The sequence below is a fragment of the Nomascus leucogenys genome, chromosome 7b (assembly GCF_006542625.1).
Source record: "Nomascus leucogenys isolate Asia chromosome 7b, Asia_NLE_v1, whole genome shotgun sequence".
NCBI classification, from domain to species: domain Eukaryota; kingdom Metazoa; phylum Chordata; class Mammalia; order Primates; family Hylobatidae; genus Nomascus; species Nomascus leucogenys.
Genome location: NC_044387.1, coordinates 25,987,406 through 25,994,785, shown reverse-complemented (window position 1 = coordinate 25,994,785; position 7,380 = coordinate 25,987,406). Strand labels below are relative to the sequence as shown.

The window sequence follows — 7,380 nt, the reverse complement described above, 5'->3', positions numbered from 1 at the left end:
TCAAAGGTGTTAAGTATAGTAGTTTGTAGTATTTCTATGTTTAGCTCACTTTTCTTTTGTGGATATACAAAAAAAATCTTGGATTTTGGACAGGCATCTTTTCATTTCACTTGGCTTGCAGCCTCATTTCTAGTGGGCTGAATAAATATCTGTCTTGAAATTCATCACTGTTCAACCCTTTGTTAATGCACAGCTAAGAGCTTCTTGAGAGCACAAAGCCATGAACTCATACAACCAGGTGCTTAGGTAAAAATGCTTTAAACATCCCTTGCCCTCCTGTCTCTGCAATCTTTTTCAACTTTCTACATTCCTGTCCCAGTTTTGAATGAAGTCTGTGAAAAAAATAGACATTTGACATTGACTTTACCCTCTGTCCAAATTCAGTGTTTGAAGAAACATGTCTGAGAGTATTCTGATGAACTTTCCCTTGACATTTAAAATCCACTAGAAACTACACTATTCCCAAAAGGAGCTCTGCCATTGGGATTGAAATCTAATTTAACTGTCAGAAAATGTAGAATAAATTTGGAGATGAAAAAAATAGAGATTTTTTTACTCTCTGGTTAGCAATAATATTGTTTCCAAATAGCAATCATCTCTTCTCAGGGATATGCAGTAGGGCCCTGGAGGAGATCCATGTAATCCTTGAAGGAAATAAATGTAACTAGTCCAATCTTATTGGAAGGTAACTCAGAGTGCTATGAGGATGGCTTACAGAACAGGTTTATGTGTCTTTAGAGGGTCAATGAAAGAAAAACAAGAGTATGAGCACTAGTAAAAGTCAGGTCTCCATTATTTCACGGATAGTAGAGAGGCTGTAAACCTTCATGTATGTCCCTGGTAAAGAGGAAACTTGATTTTCATCATCTATTGTAGCATGTGACTCCTAGATACTAGAATCAAAAAAGACAGAATAATCAGGGGCCAGAGTCAACAACAGTGGGAAGAAAATATTGGTGGCTCTGCTTAGGAAGGCCTGAGAGTATATCTATAGTCTGAAGGCTTCACACATGTCATACAGGCTTGGGAAATCTGAGAGACAGGAAATCAAGGTAATTAACCCCCAACATTTCACATATGAGTAATTCTTTGAGTCAAGTAATAATGCTGCCATGCCTTTTCTCAATGAATAGATTTCAAATAATAAGACTTTCCAATAATTCTGTGACTATCTCCTTTTTTAAAATATAGATATCATATATTCATCTTGTTAATTAACCTTTTGTAATTTCTTGCCATGATGCCAGATTAAGAAACAATATGTGAAATATATTTGGAAGTTATATGCTATCAAGTTTGCTTTATCTAATAAAACATTTTCCATATAGTGGAAACTTTCTGAGTATTTTAAATTTCTATGAAATTCTAATTTATTAAAATTTTCAGCATGTTCCCTCTGGTCAGAATAGAAGGCATTAGGAAGAAAGAACTATTTGTTTTTACCACCTGTCTCTACTACAATGAATAATTAATATACATATGAATATATCAGAAGCTCCCTGTGTTTGATAAACTGAACATAATTGAAGGAGTGGAATTAGAAGTTAGAACAATAGCTCAGCTTAACAATGTTTATCCATATATTTAAACTGTGTGCAATCTTCTAGGCTCTTTGTTAAGTGCTGGAGAGTCAAATGTAAGAATTTCTACTCCCAGAAAGCTAATTTTTCGCTATCTAGCAGGGAAGGTAGACATAAGAAAGAGCAAATAATACTACTCTACCAAATACAATAACAAACTATATGTAAGAAATAAAGGTTGTATATAGGAAATTTGTGTTAGGGAAAGATGAGGTTAGAAAAAGCTTCATAGAGTAAGTACACATTATGAAAAAAGAATAGTAATTACACAGTTAAAAACAGAGTGAGGGTATTTTGGATGGAGGAAAAAAATTAGGAAGAAACAAATAAGCAAAATAGCAATGTGTGTTCCTGGAAGTATAAATAAGTCAGCATTGCTTTAATTATAAGGAGCCTAGAGATCATCCTCAAGAGGGAAAAAGCACCAGATTCTGGAGGGTCTTTTATGCTATGATAAGGTACTTGCCTTGGGGCCTTTCACAATGGAAAGCTATCAGACTGTGGACCCCTTGAAGGCAGGCAGGCTCTCTTTTTACTTTTTTTAAATTTTTACTTTTTTTAAATCCCTTGAGCCCAGTTCAGTTTGTGGAACATAGATGACCTGTAGATATTTTTTTACTTTTGTTATTTGTTTTTAGTGGCTGAAGAAATGGATCACTAGAACAAGTGTTTTTATTGGAGTGATAGCATTAGGTGTATACCTGAAATCATTCCATTTGACAGTAAAATGTAAGATCTTGTAGGAATTTTTAAACCTGGAAACAGACAAAACAAATAAAAAACTAATAAAATATTCTTTGGGAGATATAAGATTGCCAATTAAGGCAGTGCCAGTGAGGTGGACAAAGGAAGATGGGTCTGTGACATATGAGAAAAATAAAGACATGCTATTTGGTACTTTGTCAGAAATGGTGTCATAGAGAGAAAGCGAAATAGAGAGCAACTCAAGTTTTCTGACCTAAGTAACTGAATTGTTGGAAAAGTCGACAACTAATGTAGGAATTGCAAGGAAAAAAGGGGCTATGCAGAAACAAAAGTTCGATTTAGATCATGATTTAAAACGAGTAGTACTTATTCTATATCTGAACTCAAAATCAAGTGTTTATTTGGTCAGTCTGAATGGAAATCAGAAATTGGAATTTATCCTTTTAGCTCCTGAAAACCCCCACTTCTGTTCAAATGTACCAGTATATAAGGGATAACATGGGTACTTTGAACCTCAATTATAATTTATAACTTAACTTAGTAGCTTCATGAATATGGGACTGGATAGCTATCTAAAGAGATCAGCTGGGTTTTCTGAAAATTGTCAGACACTTCGCTAGGTCAAGAAATGTGGAATCTTAACTTTTATGAATAAAATTAATTCAACAGCATCTCCACAAATGTGCTAGAAATAATTAGGCATAAACTAATTTCTTGCACTGATATCTGATTTGTTCATTTACTTTTCCACTTAATGCAGTTACTTTAGGAGTTCAACTTTATGTTCCTTAGACAGTTTCTCCTTGTGTTATATCTCTGTGGTTTGAACTACTTTGTAATTTCAGCAAAGGTACAAACCTATAAACAACTTTCGAGTTCTTCTGTCAAGAGTGTGAAAGCATTGTGAAAATTCAAGGAGTGGATGAGGAAAGGACACAAAAGATTCAATAAAAGGATTAGAAGATAAAGTCTAGGAAAAAAAAGTGTTAAGTACTTTGAATAGACAGGAATAACTTCAAGTAACTTAGAAATGCGTTGCTGGGGAATCAGAAGTGTTATTTCAGACAACACCAAAAAGAGAGGCTGCCACAAAAGCTCTGGCAGTTATTTCTTTACTTTTATAAGGATTTGCTTGGATTCTGTTTTGTACCAACATTATAATATCACATTAGAAACATTAGTCACACTTTATGGAGGCATTTATGGATAAAATATAGAGATATTATTCTAATTTATGTAGACATTTATAGCTAAAAACACAAAAATGCTCAGTTACTAAAGAAGCCCAATGCAGAGCTGCATAACTTAAATTTGCATTATAATTTTCAATAAACATGAATTTTTGCATAGGAATAGACTTTGAATCAGTAGCAATTATATTTTATTTTTGCATATTTGTCTGAGAAATAGCATAATAAACTTGGATCTTAAAATTTCTATGAATAACAACTCAAGCTTGTATGTTATAGCAGAATAGTAATAATCATCTCAATGACAACAAAAAAAAGAATTTGGGATCTAGCAATAAACTTACTACAGTGAGCTTGCTGCATTTAGAGAAATACTTCTGATATTCAGAGAGTCCCGTTGTTGTCAAAGCACTAAATATTTGAAAAAAAAGAGATACCATTATCCTTCTTACCATCTACAGATTTGTGTATATGATTGTTAATGGAATGTACAGTCATATATCTAGTTATAAAGGAAATAAAACTTCTCTTAGATTTTTTCTTGCTGTTAATATATCTTTTTCTCTAACCATTTTCCTATAGCAATAGGAATTTTGTCTATTTTTTGTTGGCATTTAAGGCCCATTTATGTGTCAGGTGGACATTAAGGATATTTTTCCTTTAAAAATGCTCATGCACAGTATTTTGCTTAAGATTTAAGAGTGATCATAGAATCTCCTAAAGTGTAACTGTACAGTCAAAGTCAAGAATTTTTGAATTACAATTCTTTCTTTGTGCATTAGAACCCCTTTCATTAGCTTGTTCCTCTCTTCAGTTTTCAGACATGTCATCCAGAATATTCCCATTACAGGTGTGCTCACTGAAATGGATTTGGGATGTTACGTGTTTGTTCATGATGTTTTAGCTCATAACATTTCATAGAATCCTCTGAGATCAATTTTAAAGATGATATAAGTTAAAAAGTCTTCCACACATTTTTCTTAGAAAGCCCTCCAAGCCAAATAAAACAAACAAACAAACAAAAACAAGATAAATCATGGTAACAAACATGTTCTGGAAAATTATTTGGAGCATCTTACCATCAAGGGCTTTAATATCCAAAACAGACCATTGATTTGTCCATTCAGCCCAATAGAAAAACAATAGATAAAGGCCCGAAGACCAGGAGGAGCCTGGCACAGTCAAGGAACAGAAAGAATAACTAGCATGGCTTAAACATAAGAGGCAAATCCAATAGTGTTTTGAAAACATATTACAAAAATAGGCGGAGCCAGATCATGTGGGGCTTTATAAATCAGGATAAGAAGTCTGCAATCTGAGAAGACACTGGAAGGTTTTAAGCCATGAGATAAAGTGGAATAGGAAACTAAATATTTTGAAAATATCACTCTGGCTTCTGATAGTGAAGGATGGCAGAAAGGCAAATAATGAAGAAGAGAGACAAAATAAGAGCCTGGTCTTCTTTTGGTTAAAGGAGAAATGATGACAGCATGCTCCAGGCTGTGATGAGGTTATTGGAAATGAAGAAAATGGATATAAATGGAAATGTGATCGCTGGTAGAGTTTAAACAAATATTACCAATGAATTAAAAGTTGGAACCAAGGGAATAATCCTTTGTTAATGACTTGAGCAGTTGCATGTATTTATGTCATTTTAAAGATGGCAATAGCTTGAATAATAGTAGAATGAATTTACATGCCTATGACACATTCAAGTTGAGATGTCAAGTAGGCAGTTGAAAATATTAGTATCATTTCTTCAGAGACCAGGAATAAAGCCATTGATCAGGAACAATTATATTGTTGATATTAAATACCACAAAACCTTTCATAGAAGATTTAAATATTAAAAATGGAACACATGCCTTTTTACAATTTTCCTTCTAATTTTTTATTATACTAAGTTTCTATACTAATAAATACAGATATACAACATATTTTTAAATGACTGCTTAATACATACCCATGTAAATACGTAAAACCGACCTTTGCCAATCACTTCTTTTAAAAAAATATATACAGAATACGTTTATAAACTATTAAAAGCAAAAATCTTGAAAATAAATAATTTTAATTTCTTTCAAACTGAAAGATAAAGTTGTATTTATCATGTACAACATGATGTTTTGAAGTATAATATACATTCCTTGTTGAATGGTTAAATGTAGATAATTAACATATGCATTACCTCACATAGTTATAATTTTTGTGGTGAGAACACTTATTCATACACTCTCTAAGTATTTTTCAATATTACGATATATTGTCATTATTTATAGTTACCATGCTGTACAATAGATCTCTTGAACTTATTCCTCCTATCTAGCTATAGTTTTTTTTTTTTTTTTTTAACAGCCCAGAGGTCCTTTATTATTATTTTTTTTAACACCTATTATGCCATGAATTCATAGGGAATAGGTTCCAGCAGCTCAGGCTCCTTCCCATTGGTTCTCACAAAGTGTGCTTCTCTGGGTGGAGCAGGCTGGCGCTTTAGTTGAACCCAGGTACCTTTCTCTTTGGCTTCTTTCTTTTTCTGATCACTTTCCTTCACGCGTTTCAGGAAGCTATCTCGGCTCTTAGAGTGCTTAATGTGCTCAATACGCACATTAATTCTCTTGGCAAGAATCTTGCCTTTAACTTGTTTGTTCACAACAGTGCCAACAGCATGCTGGGTAACATTGTAGACTCTTCCAGTTTTGCCATGGTAACACTTGTGGGGCATTCCTTTTTGAACAGTACCCATACCCTTGATGTCTACAATATCACCTTTCTTATAGATTCGCATATACGTGGCCAAAGGAACAACTCCATGTTTTCTAAAAGGCCTAGAGAACATATATCGGGTGCCTCTCCTCTTTCCCTTTGTGTTTGTCATTTTGGTGAATTACTGGAAGATGGCGGTTCCGGCTGAAAGGCCTAGCTATAGTTTTGTATCACTTGACCAACAACTCCTTATCCTCATCCCTTCAAGTACCCCAGCCTCTTGTAACCACCATTTTACTCTCTACTTCTATGAGATAAATTTTTTTCAGATTCCACATATGAATGACATCATGTGTTGTTTGCCTTTCTGTGCCTGACTTATTTTATTTAACATAATGCCTTCCAGGTTCATCCACGTTGTCAAAAATGAAAGGATTTTCTTTAGTATAGCTGAGTGGTATTCCATTGCATATGGATAGTACATTTTCTTTATCCATTGATTCATTTAAGGACACTTAGTTTGATTCCATATCCTGTCTGTTGTGAATAGTGCTGCAACAAACACTGGAATACAGATATCTCTTTGAGATACTTGTTTTATTTGCTTTAGATACATACCCAATAGTGGGATTGCTGGATCATATGGTTTCAGTTATAGTTTTAGTTTTTTTAAGGAAACTTCATACTGTTTCCATAACAGGTGCACCGATTTACATTTCCACCAACAGTGTTCAAGGGTTTTCTTATCTCTATATCCTCACCAACATTTGTTATAATTTGTCTTTTTGATAATAGCCATTCTAACAAGAGTAAGGTGTGGTTTTGATGTGCATTTCTCTGATAATTAGTGATACTGAACATTTTCCCACACACCTTTGGTCATTTGTATGTCTTATTTTTATAAATATATATTCAGGCCTTTTGTGCATTTTCAAATTGGGGTTTTTTTTTGATATTGAGTTGTTTGATTTCCTTATATGTATTTTGGACTTAACCTCTTATCAGAAATATAATTTGCAAATATTTTCTCCATTTTTGTAAACTGTTCCTTCACTCTGTTGATTGTTTACTGTTGGGAGCAAGCCCCCCAAAATCTGGCCATAAACTGACCCCAAAACTGGCCATAAACAAAATCTCTGCAGCACTGTAACATGTTCATAATGGCCCTAACGCCCAAGATGGAAGGTTGTGGGTTTACGGGA

General features: G+C 33.8%; 1 pseudogene across 1 annotated transcript; it reads right to left on the bottom strand.

The window, feature by feature from the left end:
• Positions 1 to 5,829: 5,829 nt before the first annotated feature.
• LOC100605210 lies at positions 5,830 to 6,373 on the bottom strand (annotated as a pseudogene). Its single transcript, XR_001116013.2, has one exon. The product of XR_001116013.2 is annotated as a 60S ribosomal protein L21 pseudogene (transcript).
• Between the last annotated feature and the right edge of the window lie 1,007 nt (positions 6,374 to 7,380).